At 37.5% G+C, this 14,948-nt stretch overlaps 1 long non-coding RNA gene and 1 pseudogene across 5 annotated transcripts in view; one reads left to right on the forward strand and one right to left on the reverse strand.

The window, feature by feature from the left end:
- The window catches only part of LOC107195419, a 279,224-nt gene that overhangs the window by 156,358 nt on the left and 107,918 nt on the right, over window positions 1-14,948 (reverse strand). For 4 of the 5 annotated variants that reach the window (XR_003045212.1, XR_003045214.1, XR_003045215.1 and 1 more), the window contains exon 3: window positions 10,800-10,886. This is a non-coding gene — a long non-coding RNA (uncharacterized LOC107195419). Of the gene's footprint in view, window positions 1-7,005; window positions 7,098-10,799; window positions 10,887-14,948 lie in introns of all 5 variants that reach the window. The other variant, XR_003045213.1, reaches the window with a different exon arrangement.
- LOC102894379 lies at window positions 7,959-8,269 on the forward strand (annotated as a pseudogene).

Below are 14,948 nucleotides of genomic sequence, written 5' to 3' on the forward strand. Positions count from 1 at the left end.
TTAGTTGAGGATGAAGAAAGGCCAAAACTCAGGCCTCCTGACTCTTGTTCCAGTGCTCTCTTCATGGGTGCAAACTAAAGGCAACATGTCCCTGTGGCAGCTCCCACTACACTTGACTTCTTATGCTCCCCATTCTCTACATTTTATCAGCATCCTCTGGTACAGGAAAGAACACGGTTTTTATAGTACCTTAACCCTGGGTAAAATTTATTGGATGCTCTGATTCAGAGTTAGTTACAGGGGGAAAAAAAGTCACAGTGTAATAACATTTTATTTAATGAGGTGTTACATTTTTTCCATCTTTCTCTTGATATTTTAGACATTATTCTCCTAGGTCAGAGTACCAGCATTTTACTCCATGTTCATGGGTTTGCAGCTTACTTGATCATAGTTAATGACAATTGATATTGTCTGCATATGAAACAGTGTCTGCCAATGTCACCTTATAGTTAAAATACTGTCTAAAGTATTATTTCAGACTTTGAGAGACAGAAGAAATAAAACCCTCGATGTACAAACATCAAGTGGGAGATCAAGTTCATGGAAGCTTCTTGTGTCTTGGAAATTAACCAAATTAATTGAATCTTCCTAGACTAGTTAGAAGAAGTCCAGGACTAGTTAAAAATGCTGACCTTCTCGTTGGGGAGTATGATTCAGACCACATAGAAAACTCTTTTCCTTCCCATTCTGGTTCCGTTTCGGCTCTCCAAATTCATAGCTCTTGTAATTAAACCACCTTACACTCATGAGGCATTTTCTGAGTGCCCTGAGACTGCAAATAAAATGTGCAGCTGGTTAAAGGTTTGCTTTCCTTGTCTCCCGATAGGAATTTATATTGGATTTGGGACACCATCTGGATAGGACGCAAGTGATTAGGGTGGTAGCTCTAAACTCCTTGCTTAGCAATTTTACTAGATGTTATGTTCTTTTTACCGTGATGTTCAGCATGTTCTAGGAGGTTTTGGCAAATAACTATTCCCTTTCCACTGGGCTTATGAAATTCAGGTAGGCCTCAAATGGACACAGTGGGGAATGGTTGTCTAACTAAAGTCAAATTCTTGTCCTCTCTCAGGAAAACTGTTGGCATTCAGATGTAGTAAAATTATTCTTCAGAAACTTAAAGCCAATCATATAACTAAATGATTTATTTTAAAATAAAAATCAGTGACAAAGTATAAAAAGTTTTAAAAGAAAAACGCTGAATGTAAGCATAACTCAGGCCGTCCTGGTCCCTCATATCAGGGGAGCATGTAAAGGCAGCAAACGCTGATGTTTTCATAGTTTGGCAAACTTCCTGGCTGGCTTCGAACTGCTCTGGCGCTTCAATTTTACATCCAGAGTAACTGCCTCATTCCCTTTTCACTGCTGCTATCATTCGTACATTCTGGTCTTTCCTCTAGGCACCTCTGGCCCTAAGTCAACAAAATTGCATAAGGTTGAAGAGACAGAACTGCTCTGCTCTCTCCGAGCAGCTTCGTAAATGTTTGTTTTTCTTTTTTATTCTTGTTCCACCTCGATGTTTCCCTACCATTGTCATAGTATTGGACCAAGTCTATAAAAATTAACGAGAATATTTTTTTAACATGTCTCGGGACCCATTCTCTTCTGTAAACTAAAATTTACATGTACACATCTGAATACAATAAATTATTTCATTGATTTAAGTAATTTTTAAAACTCTTCTTCACTATTCCTTTTCCCTTTACCCACCAAAAGAAAAGATTTTTAGAATGTTTCTCTTGGGAAGCTGCCTTCCTACCTTACTCATTGCTGATCTCAAAGACTTAGAAGTAGGCTCCAATGGACTTTTCATGAAATAAATAAAAAAGCAACATGTCACCCATTGACCTCCTATCTTGTTATTTGGTCAACTGATTTAGATGGCATAAGCCCAAAAACAGTGTACTTGAAGAGAAAATGAAGAGCTGGGGGTTGGGTTATCAATTTCAAGCCAGCAATATTCATTTTTCTACCATAATAAATTACCACAAATTTAGAAGTATAAAGCAATGCAAATTTATTATCTTGCATTTCTTAAATTAGAAGTCCAGTAAGGGTCTCACTAGGACAAAATCAAGGTGTCTGCAGGGCTGTGTTCCTTTCTAGAGGCTCTGGGAACAAATCCATTTTCTTGCCTTTTCTAGCTTCTAGAGTCCACCCACATTCTACAACTTATGGTCCTTTCCTCCATCTTTAAAGCCAGCAACGTTGCATCTGTAAGCATTTTTCTGTAGTCGCATCTCCCTTTCTCTGAGTAGAACTGGGAAACGTTTTCTGCTTTTAAGAACTTATGTGATTAGCTTGGGTCTACTTGAATAATCTAAGATAACTTCCCCATCTCAAAGTCCTTAATGTCATATCTGCAAAGTCCTTTTGGCCATAGAGCTAACATGTTTACAGGTTCTGGGGATTAGAACATAGGCATGTTCAAAAGGCCATTATTCTGCTTACCACACCAGCTCCCTGTGTTTCATTCCCTGTGGGCAGAGTCATAGCTTCATTGTTTTACTTTGCAGTAAATCTAACTTCTCATAAGAAGTCTCAAATCTGCCTCTAAATCCCATCTGTTTGCATCCAGAAGAGTTCTTTGGTGTATTTCTCTGAGTATTCAAAATCAGTTGGTTTACAACTCCAGTAACATTGAGTCGGTTGCACAATGTTTTGTTTTGTTTTTCCATTTGAAAGATCATCTAAAGACTCCACAGTATCTGGTTGTATTTTCTGAGAAGTTGCTGGTCCTTGTTAGGTTTCAGTCAAATGCGGTTTGTGTCTTATTTAATATGTACATAGAGGAGAGGTGCATGTAAAATAAGACCGTGAGATGTCTCCATCACTGTCACTTTATTCATATTGGGAGCAGGATAACTCGGCTAGTGTCATAAACTTTCCTTTCTTGTATTGTTCAATTCTCTTTAAAATTTGAAGACCTCTCTAATCCATATTCAAAAGCACGGAATTTCCCAAACTTTTTAAGAATTAGATGACTTTCCCAAGGTTAACACTTTTTTTTTATCCTCTTTATGCCCATGACCACCACAGAAAAAGAAAGATTGTACTTTCAAAATAATAACCCCCATTTGTAAAATTATTATTTGGAGGCTAAATATTGAATTTTAGGTACCCACTCTGAACCACAAAAAGGTAAAATTGACATGACTCTCTGTGCCATACTATTACCATCGTATTTTCTTGCTGTTGTTAGTCTTCTAGTCTACCTTGGAACTCTAAATAGAAAACTGCTCTGTGCTCTAAGATAAATACCCTAATCACTGAAAGAAATATAACAGGACCTTTGAAGAAGTAAATAATCATGTGCACAAAGAATGTGAAAACAATATTTGGATTCTCTAAAATTCAAGTTTCCAAACTTTTTGGCTTCCGCATCCCTTAACACTCTCAAAAATCATCGAGAATCCCAAAGGGCTTTTGTTTATATGAATTTTATCAATTGATATTTCCTATATTAGAAATTTAAGTCAAGAATGTTTTAAATATTTATTTAATCATTGTTAAATAACAATAATAAACCTATTAAATGATATCATAAATAATATTTTTATAAAAAATAACTCTATTTTTCCAAAAAAAAAATTTAATAAGAAGAGCAACATAGTTTTAGATTTTTGCAAATCTCTATTGTATGACTTAACAGAAGGGAGCTGGGCTCTTATATCTGCTGCTGCATTCAATCTGTTGCAATTTGTTGTTTGGTTAAAATATGCTAAACGTAAATCATACAAGTCTGTCGTTCCTCACACAAAACTAACTCATACACCTGGAATACTGTGACTAATTCTGACTGCCATATCTCAAAGAAAACATAGCTGAACTGGAAGAAGTCCAAGGACTTTATCCAAAATGCTTAAGAGAATGGAGGCAGTTCTCAATAGAGAGAAAAAAAGAGTGTGAAGTCTTTGAAATAAAGCATATAGATAGCATATAGAGTTTTTAACCAAATCTAAGAATTCTCAAATGGTCTTTAACTTGTGGAACTCATGAGCAACATAATTATAAATATACAAGGGTTTCTGGAAGAGTCACAGTGTAGGATGGAACTTTGGGATGCATCTCTCTAGTGTCTCAGGGTGGCTGTTATAAAGGGCAACTATGCCTGCCAATAATGAAGTATCTTGGTGCTGAAAGATAAATATTTTCCTATATCCATATCTGTATAGTTCAAATACAAAGGTTATTTTATGAGGATCCCTTGCCTTTCCCATTCTTCTGCCCTATGAAAAGGGTTCTGGCTTTACTTGGTCTGTCTTCCTCTTTTCCGCCTTCCAAGGAGCTCTCGGTTTTTTGCCAGACAGGTTCACTAGGGCTTTTTAGACAGAATCACACAGGTGGCAGGGGAGGAAAGCATAGGAAATTGGAGGGGTGGGGTTAGGGGAGGAGTTGGCCTAGGTGAAGGACATTTGAAAAATAAAGGCCAAGTACACCTGCAGAGAATATACACAGTGAATGGAAGAGAAGAGGTAAAAGAAATTTTAAAAAGTATTGCTTTTGAGAGATGTAAAGGATTTAAGTTACTCTGAAGCTAATTTTGGTTTCGGTGTTGTGTTCTTTCGACCACAATATACCCCAGACCTAACCACACCAGTCAAGATTTTACAAACATTCCCCATGTGGGCTCATCTGATAATGCCCTTTGGGATTCCTTGTTAAAACACCTAGAATTCTTGGGTAATATTCTTGCTCTACCATATGACACTTTTCAGTATAAAGTGGTTAAATTAAACTGCTTAGAGAACCTCATAAGTAATTGAAGAATAAGGAAGAATCTGTCATCGGAGCCTTTCACTAAGTTAATTACAGATAAAACCAACATGAAGTGGTTAGAAGTAGAGCTTAAAATTTCACTCATTTGGAGTGTATTGGCATTCTGCTAAGAAAATGATTTGAAAACAGAAAAAGAGAAAAACCAACCAGAGGTCAGATTTTGTTCTTTAAAGTAACACAAGCCCACCAATACTTTACCTCCCTTTGATTTTAAAATGTTATTTGTGATAAGAACTGTAAGATGAAGAAGAGAACTATATATACTTTCTCAAGTAAAGGTATTTTGTCCACATGTGTGTGGACAACAAATCACCTCAATACTTCGTAACTCAGGTAGTATGACAGCAGTTCAGTACTGATTCATTTCTTGAACAACTAACATATTCCACAAATTCAGAAATCACATCACCTCAAAAAGCAGTCAGTACTAAGGAAGGGGAATAAGGAGCAGAAGTAAAATGAGAACTCAGTAGAAAACATCAAAGGACAATGAGTGCTACAAACATGGAAAACCTTATGAAAAGAACCTTTTCTCTGCTGGGAAGGAATTAAATAAGCCCACTTTGATGTGTATACTTCACATAAAATACATTTGCTATATTTTAAGACTTTGGGTAACATTCCAAAACTAAGGATCCATCCAAATTCCAAGTTCTTCAATAAACTAGGCTTTGCATTACATTGTTTGTGAAAAAAAAAAAATCCTGTTTTTAACTACGTGATTAATGCCTCTCATATTCCATGATAAGATTTTATAACTCCTTCTTTCTGCTGGTGGCACTTACGCACGAAAAACAGTCAGACTCCAGAGCCTTGTTATTTTTCATTTTCCTTACAGCCACTATAAATGCTAGACCCTGATTTTTAATATGTTTGCCATTAAAATATATTAGCTAAAAACTCTAGGTACATTTAATAAAAATCTCAGGTCCCTACCACATTCCCCTCTGGTAATATCCTCTTTTCCTTCTCAAATACCACATCCTCTTAATTGTTTCAGAGGAGGAGAGAGACGTTTTTATTATTGTATATGACTCAGAAATAAGAAAATACTCTACATATATATGGAAAGCACTGCAGACACCATCAGTACATTCAGCACTCACTTTTCCCTATTCACTAATCACTGTCAACTACAAACATCTGCAACTCTCTGTGTGCCTTCTGGCTACAGAGTACATTTGGCACAGGAGCAGAGCAGGCCAGGCCTGGCCGGAAGTGCTGGGGAGGCAAGGCCCCCTGGAGCAGCCCTCAACCGTTGACTGGCTGGCATTAGGGGACAATTTCTCCAGCACCCTTGCCTTAAAGTGCAACAACTCAGCATGTTCCACACGGCCTCTCCAAGGTCTCAGAGGGAATAAGTTCTGGTTGCCCAGAGGTTACCTGCTTAGGAACATTCTGGCTTTCTCCAACCCAATGCCCCACCCCCTGAAAGGCACCTCCTGGAATCCCCTCCCAACAGAGATGACTTACACTCAGTCCTTATGCTGATCTGCTTCTAGAGGAGCCCAGTTCAAATCAGAGGGTGTCCTGAGCAATGCTTACTGATAGGGAGGAAAAATAATGAAAACAGTTTTAGGAACTATTGCTCTAAAGGAGGAGACTGATAGGAACAACTTCACTTATTTATGTTAGTTGGTTAGTTAGTTAGTTAGTTTAAATTTTCGGTTGCTGAGAATTTGAACTCCCTAACCCTGGGTTTTAGCATCGGGGTAGTTTTTTGTTTTTATTTTAATTTTTTCAATTACGGTTGACACATTATATTAGTTCCAGGTGTATAACATAATGATTAGAAGTTTGTATAACTTATGAAGTGATCACCGCAATAGGTCCAGTACTCATCTGACACCATACATAGTTCTCACAATATTATTGATTGCCTTCTCTAGGCTGTACTTTACATCCTTGTGACTGTTTTTATAACTGGCAATTCGTACATCTTAATCCCTCCACCTTTCTCACCCAGTACCCCAACCCCCCTCCCATTTGGCAACCAACAATATGTTCAAACAACTTCACTTTATTTCAAGTCTGTCTGTGATATAAACTCACACCAGAATAAGGCAATTTAGAAACAATCTGACAGGGATCCAGAAAAGCCCCACAGAAGAGATGATGTTTCAAAGAGGCTTCAAAAGATGAATAAAAGTTCACCTGGGCCAGAAGTGTTTGGAGGACATTGAAGGCAGAGGGACCAACAGAATCAAGACCAAGAAAACACAATACCTTTGGGGTGAGAGCGGAAATGATGAAGGTGAGACAGGAAAGAGCCTCGGGGTCTTTAGTACAATGCTGAATCCTAAGAGCATAAATTCATTCTATGGAAAGAAAATAAGTGTTTGACCAGGAGATTACATTACAGTTGTTTAGAAACCTATGAGCAAAGCATATAAGACAGATTTTTAGAAACAATAAAAATAGTTTAAATTTTTTTAATTTCATGAGTTCATAATATGCTAAATAAAGATTTTGACAAGTTTAGACCAATTGAGGCAAATTTAATATTTTCGAGTACACGTGTTTGCAGAGATATATGTATATGATGTTTTCTTCACAAATAAAAGTAAGATTTTAGGCAAGATGTACACTGCGGTTTTGGATTTGAGAAACAGGTCTGCGTGTAAACAAGAACGAAGGTACTCTGCCAGGGTGGCACTTTACGGTATTGCCCTTGGCAGTGAAAGGCTCCACCGCATGGTCAACTTCCGATCCAGAAGACCAGGACTCGTCCTTACATCTCCCTCTTTCTCTTCCTCATCCACCATACCCACCCCCTCAAAGTCTTGTCAATTTAACCTAAGTAGCTCCTGAATTTCTCCATTTTTCTCAATTGCTTCTGTCACCATCCAGTCGCAGCCACCACCAGCTCTCACTACAAGGACAGCGAGGGAAACATTCACTCTTGCCCGCTTCATTCCATTCTCACGGCAGATCACACCCCTCCTCGACTTTACGTCTTGCATTGGCTCTGCTTGCATTTCTGATAAAGGCAGAGAGGCGTGGCCTCTGCCCGCACATTCAGCCTCAGCTCTCGCACCTCCCTCATTCACTGTCAATGCTCCAGCCACACTAACCAGCCTTTAGTTCCCCACAAAAGCCTGTGATTCTCAATACCACAGGGCCTTTGCGTGTACAGCAGGTCCAGTTGAGCATGATATGTGTCCTTGGCAAGCCATGATATGGGACACAAAGACAGCCCATATCAAGGCAGTATATTTGTTTTGACAATTCATTTTCCTACAGACTACCCCTTCAAAGCACCCGAGGTTGCATTTACGATGAGGATTTTTCATCCAAATATTAACAGTAATGGCAGCATTTCTTTCAAGTCTAAGGTCACAAAGGTCTCCTGCTTTAATTATTTCTAAAGTTCTTTTATCTGTTTGTTCACTGCTATGTAATCTAAACCCAGATTGTACAGATCTATAAAACAGACAGAAATAAGTATAACAGAACATCTCAGGAATGGATTCAAAAATATGTCTTGTGATGCTACCTTAAAGCCACATTAACCTGCATTATAGGATAGATAGATAGATAGATAGATAGATAGATATTCTTTCTCAGTTCCTTCTTTATTTATCTAACTCCCAATCCTCCTTTACTTCTCAGCCCAACTTCACTTTCTTGGGGAACCTTCCCTGCTCCCCTAGATCAGGCCAGACCTCTCTGTTTCATGCTCTCCTGTTTTTTCCTTCTCTGTCTTCCACTATCCACGTATGTTCTTATTTGGTTGTCTGCTTCCCGCTAGATCAAAAGCTCTATGAAATGCATATAGCAGGGGCTTAAAAGTATATGTTTACAAAAATTATTTTTAAGTTAACTTGCTTCAGATATCTTGTTAATCACTTCAGATGCATTATCTATTTAGGGCCATATACTGCTAAGAAAACTAAAGCTGAGAGAATCTTAAATGACTTGTTCAGTCAGTAATGACAGGCCTGGAATTTATTCTCAAGTCCGTCTGACTTGATCTGACACTCCTGAACACCATCCAGTAATAACAGACACAACAGGGAATGACAGGAGACATTTATGAGATGTGGTAGTGTTAAGAGTTGTGGGACCCTTTTTCTACTCCAAATGTGTTGTTATATCATTGTCCTGATACCTCGTCAACAAAAAATGGTCTTCTACGTGATAGATACATTTTTCTAAGCTTTATCTCAACCAGATTCTAACTTATTCTTAGCATTCTTTTCCAGCTTTGTTATCTGGCTTCTCACTATACCATATTATGGCACTTCAGATATTTTTTCCTACTCTTTGCCTATGTTCTCTCCTAATTTTTACAAAGCTGCGATAAGGTGGGAAAATACACGACCGTTAGGGCTTGCCAATTTTGTTCAAAATATAACTACATTTTCCTGTACAGGTGGAAAGTGTTTTGGAATACGGCAGGAAGAGATGATGAGATGAGGCTGAACTGTATGTAGAATAAGGACTAGGAAAAACCAGTTCCAGTTGAAACAATGAAACCAGATAATATTCTCAGTTAAAAGAACAAACGTGGTTCAAGAATGTCTATACAGACATGGGATTGAGAAATACACAAAAGGCTAAACACAATCTTTATTTTGAAAAAGAAAATAAACTGTTTGAGAAGATTTACCCAAGGGAGAGCTCAGTGTAACAGATAAACTTGTATAATAACAGAATCGCTGTACATTTTAAATATGCTGCTGTTTTCTCGATGAAATGAGAATCGTTTACAGCACATACATATACTTTTGTTTGTGCCAAACAAAAAGTGTCTTGAAGAAAGAGAAAAAGAGTGAGGTCCCAGAGAATTAAGAAAATCAAGTCCATTTGACTAATGATGAGACAAAAGAGTAGAGGAAAATACCAACAATTCTTATATAATATGTCACTGGTTGTGTGCAGCGAGCTTAGGTGTGAACCAGTGTGCTGTCCTGGCCCCAAATCCTGTGCCTTTTTCCCAGAGAAATCTATTTCTGCCCCACACAGCCAGTTACTGAAAAAAGAAGAAAAAGGCAACTCTGGAGAGCCCAGCCTTTTCAACTCACTCCTGCTGGTGTCTGGCTGAGTTAATGCTGCCTTGCAGGGGTTCCCCCACCCTTGCATTGCACTTGAGGGTCACTATATTTGGGGCCCTCTGCTTTTGCCTTTTCCTGAGGTGCAGTCTTGCTCATTCTCTGGCTCTGCTTGTAGTTGACTCTGCCCAACCAAGCCCACATTTGGCTGTTCCACTCCCCAGGAATGAGAGTAAGCAGTTCAGCATAAATGAGCAATCGCCCACGTGATAAAGTTTGAAGAAACCCAGTCGCTTCCCCACTGCCCACCCACATGTACTAGAAGCATCTCTGAAAATGCAAATGCTGTCAAAAAAGAATACAGCCAATGTTCATTATTCCCAGATTTGCCTATTCACTGAAATTTATGTGTAACCCCAAACTCAATATTCATGGGACTTCTGTGGTCATTCATGGACATGCAGGGAGAAGCAAAGTTTAGGGATAATTTTTAGTAAAAACTTTAACAAGGTAGTGTACAGGGAAGTCTCATATTTTCAGATGAACTAAGCTTTTCTAGGTAAATAAAAAGCTAAGTCGACAAGAATAGGAATTTGATGGAAAAGGCAGAAAACTGCTAAATAGGTAGAATAGAGATTTGTAAAATCGAAACTACCTAGGCTGTCTGTATAAAATTGTTCGTTTGTTTTTGTTTCAAAAGTCATTTGAAAATTCTTTGGGTGAGTTTTGTTTTCATTTAAAGAATAATAGTTATATCCATTTATTAGCTAGTGGACATTGAAATCATTCCTGTGCTGGTTTCCCTGGGAAGCAAGGCATCCAGCAGAGCCAAAGAAAGTGGCATGACTACTTTTTATACCCAAGGGATTTACATCTTTGAAACCTGCACAGATCTTGTCGATTTCACTTTAAAAATGCTGAGAACAATTCGTCTCCATGTCGCAGCACACGTGCATCTCAGTCATACCTTCTGTTACACAAGGAAGCCTGGGGCGGTGGCAGGCGGTGCAGCACCTACTCACTCACCTGCAAGTCAAAGACTGAATTCTAAGTTCTTCTCTGTTGCTTATTATTCCGAGATCTTGGAGTGTCACAGAGTTTCCAAGAGCCTTGCTTCAAAAGAAAGGGGGTGGAAAAAGAGGAAGATATATATATACATAGTGGTTAGAAATTTTACAGCAATATTACAAGAGTAAAATAACTATTAACTCAATCAAAAATGGAATAAGTACTTAAATAGACATTTCTCCAAAGAAGACATAAATAGCCAATACGAAAAAATGCTCAATATCGCTAATCATAAGAGAAATGCAAATCGAACCCACTATGAGATATCACAACTATCAGCACGGCTATTATCAAAAAAAAAAAAAAAAAAAAGATAGCAAGTATTGGCAAAGATGTGGAGAAACTGAAATCCTTGCACACTGAGTATTAGAGGGAATGCAAAAAATGATGTAGTCACTATGGAAAACAGAATGGAGACTTCTCAAAAATTAAAAATATAATTACCATATGATCCAGCAATCCCATTCCTGGGCATTTATCTGAAAGAATTGAAATCAAGATCTCAAAGATATAGTCATTGTACCACTGTTTGCTAGAGCTAAGATGTGGAAACAATCTAAATGTCTATGACAGACAAATGAATAAAGAACATGTGGTATATACATACATGCAGAGATATTATTCAGCCTTTGCAAAGAAGGAAATTCTGCAATATGTGAAAACATGGATGAACTTCGAGGACATTTGATTAAGTGAAATATGCCAGTCACAGAAAGACAAATGTTGCATGATCCCATTTATATGAGGTATCTAAAATAGTCAAATTCATGAAATCAAAGAGTGGAAGGAATAATGGTTGGCGAGGGTTGGCGAGGAAGAAATGAGGAGTTACTAATCAATAGGCATAAAACTCTACATAAACAAGATAAGTAAGCTCTAGAGATCTGCTGTACAGCACTGTCCCCATAGCCAACAATAACAGATTGTACACTTAAAAATTTAAGAAGCTAGATCTCATGTTAAGCATCCTTACGACAATAAAATATAATGAAAATGCATGCGACAGCTATATATCAATTAATAAAATTATCAAATAAAAATTAAGCAAAAGCTGCTAAAAGAAATCACTACAAATCTTTGCTCTTTGACTTATAGTTTAAATCGTTGGCTACGTGACCACAGGGGGCAGTTTCTCCGTCTGTAAGATATAGATAACCCTGCGCCTCTCACAAGACTGATGAAATGACAGAATGAAGTCATCTTTGTAAAGTGTCCAGAACAATGCCTAGCACATAGTAAGAGCCAAAGAATGAGTTTTAAAGAATAGATGATAATTTAGCTTCTTTCCAGCCCAGACATAAGCAGCCAGCAGCGCTGTCTTGTCATTCTGTGGGTTTTCTTCTGACCTAGTCAATTCCTTATTTAAAACACTGTCACATTGAAGAAAGAATTTATTCAGGAATTTTGAGCATCAAAAAGCAAATCAACTGACACCAATGCCTCAGTGATGATTCTGAGTGCCAAGGTGGACTTAGAATATCTTTTCAAATGAAGTGTGAAGACACCACTTGTTCAAGGTCACACATGTAAGAGGAACCATCCAGGAGAGGTTTGAAACTCAATTTTCCCTCCAAGCCCTCTGGCTCTACGTGATAATAACTTATTAACACACTTATTATTTCTCTCTAGTTTTGGGCTTCTCTAATTGTAGTTATAAACATACCTCTCTGCTCAAAGCTCAAGGCCAAATATTGGGTAAAACTCTACATTCTCACAGCCAGAAGCCTCTGTTTTAAACCCTTCTCTAAAACACAGAGTCTTGTTTATAAGCTTTAAACCACTGCTACCAAAAAAAGTAATATGCAAATCAGAAATTTTATAACTTTACAGTTAAATAGTAAAGGCAGTCCACCAGACCTCAGCTAGACATTTACATAATTGCATTACTAGCATTCTCAGGAGCTATAATGAAAGTTAAAGGGGAAATTTTACTTATTCCCTATTAACTCTAGAATAGAACATGATTCTTATTTGCCCTTACAAATAAAGCTTAACTGCTGCTTTAAAACCAGACAGTACAATTGGGTTCTTTTATGGTTCCTGGCTGCCATGAGGGAGCAGCAGCAAATATCATAAGGAAAAAAAAGTCTACTGAAAAATCACAGTTATTCCAAATAAGAATTGTACTAAATATGCAACTTTTATCATGTCTCTGCGTTTGCTTTCTGGCTTTTGACACATGAGCTTCTGACTACACATATTATCTTTTTAAGATTAATTTCTTCAAGGACAGTTTTTCCTCAAATCTCTTTATGTACACTCATTAGAAAGAGGATCAGATGATAATCCTGGCAATTCCATTCAAATAATTAATCCATAAATAGTTGTTGGGTGTCCCTAGAACAAACCTAATATGCATTCAATAAATGTATTCTAAATTGAATTGAAATTAAATTTATTCTATTTAGGAAAATGTGCGAATCTTGGTTTAGCTGCCCACAAAGGCAGATCCCGAGATAGAATTTGTGTGCAGGAACTTTATTTAGGAGGTGATCTAGTGGGGTAGTGGGGAAAGGGAGACAGGGAAGGGAAGTAAACTCAACAGGGTACGTTAATAAGATGAGTAAGTACTGTGGGCAGCTGGGCTTAAAACCCAGAAGGGACGCTAAGAGGAACCATATGAAAGGAATAGGAAACCTCAAGCATTTCCTCCCCGCAGCTGTCTCCACTCTGCTGCTCCCACCCACCCATAACCTGCTTCCCCGGAACTGCAGACCGGAGCGAGGGCTTGGGTTCTGCCCGTTCTCAGACTGGACTCTGCAGGGTCTCTCATTCTCAAGCCCAGACCCCACTGTCTGGCAGAGGCAGGTCCACGTTCTACTGCTCTTCCATGCGCCCCTCTCTGTCTCCTGCAGCCTGGAGCTTACTAGTCTCATTTGAAATCTCACTTTTAAATAAGTATGGATGATTTTTATGAACTTCAACCCTGTTTGCTCATCTATTTCCTAAAATAATCCCAAAAGACTTTGCAACCCCTACCTGACATATTTTTAAGTTGACATCTATACTTTTTTTTTATCATAAGTTTATGTAGTTGTTAGATGTGACTTCCAGTGAACTATAAATATTGAAAGTCTAAAGCAAAACTGTTAAACCACTCTTTTAAATGTTTCCAATGAAATATAAATTCCGAAGAAAGCTGATACCTCTGTCAATTTAAAAATACAAATGTACATACGTAACTTGTTTTATAATGTTCCTTAAAGTCTTATTTCCATTTCATGTTCCCCACAGAACTTTATCCTAATACAATAATATATTATATTTGAAAGAACTGTGCTAAATAAGCCTATCATAACTAATTGCATAAAAGAATGTAAGTTGCCATTTATTTTTTAATTTCTTGTAATCGTATATATAGGTTCAAGTTTCTTTTTAAAGTTTCCTTTTAACAAGATATCATTATACTTCTCATTCAGTGCACCATTAATCAAAACAATGCAAATATATTTAAAATGTTGATAAACATAAAATTCAAATTCTACCTGAAATTTATCTCTTAATAAAATGGACAGGACTGGTTTATTTTTCCTAATTAGTTCATCTTTTCAAGAATGAATATTACTCATTGCTCGAATGAGACAGAGGTCAGCATTAATGTTATTTCTCATTTTAGTAAGTAGCACTGAAAAGACTTGTTTTTTTTTTTTAAAAAAGTAGTGGAAAAAAATAGATTTTTTATAGCAATGTCCTTCAATTATTTGAACTTTTTCAGAGTTACATTCAAACATAGCATAGTGCTCTGTCATCAAAGATTATTTTGAATAATCTTGAGTAGGTCTTCAATTTTGTTTAGAGCAAAGAATTAGAAACGATCTGAGCCGTGAGAGGATGTGTCTGCCAGTCATCGGAGCATTCTGCTTTCTCAATATCAGCGTTTCACAGGGTTCCTTGCTTTGGCACTCAGGATTTTTCCACCATAACAGGAATAGGGGTGAATAAGGCAGGAAATGGAAAGGGGGCAAGTTTGAAAAGAAAACAAGAAGGAATACTACAAATTGTAAGTGTGTCTACAGACAAATCCATTGAGAAAAGAGAACATTGGAGATTTGAGGATATGGGAGCTGATTTGGGAAGTCTGTGAAGACCCAAGGGATGCACACACAC

This window comes from Pteropus alecto, unplaced genomic scaffold, assembly GCF_000325575.1.
Source record: "Pteropus alecto unplaced genomic scaffold, ASM32557v1 scaffold81, whole genome shotgun sequence".
NCBI classification, from domain to species: Eukaryota; Metazoa; Chordata; class Mammalia; order Chiroptera; family Pteropodidae; genus Pteropus; species Pteropus alecto.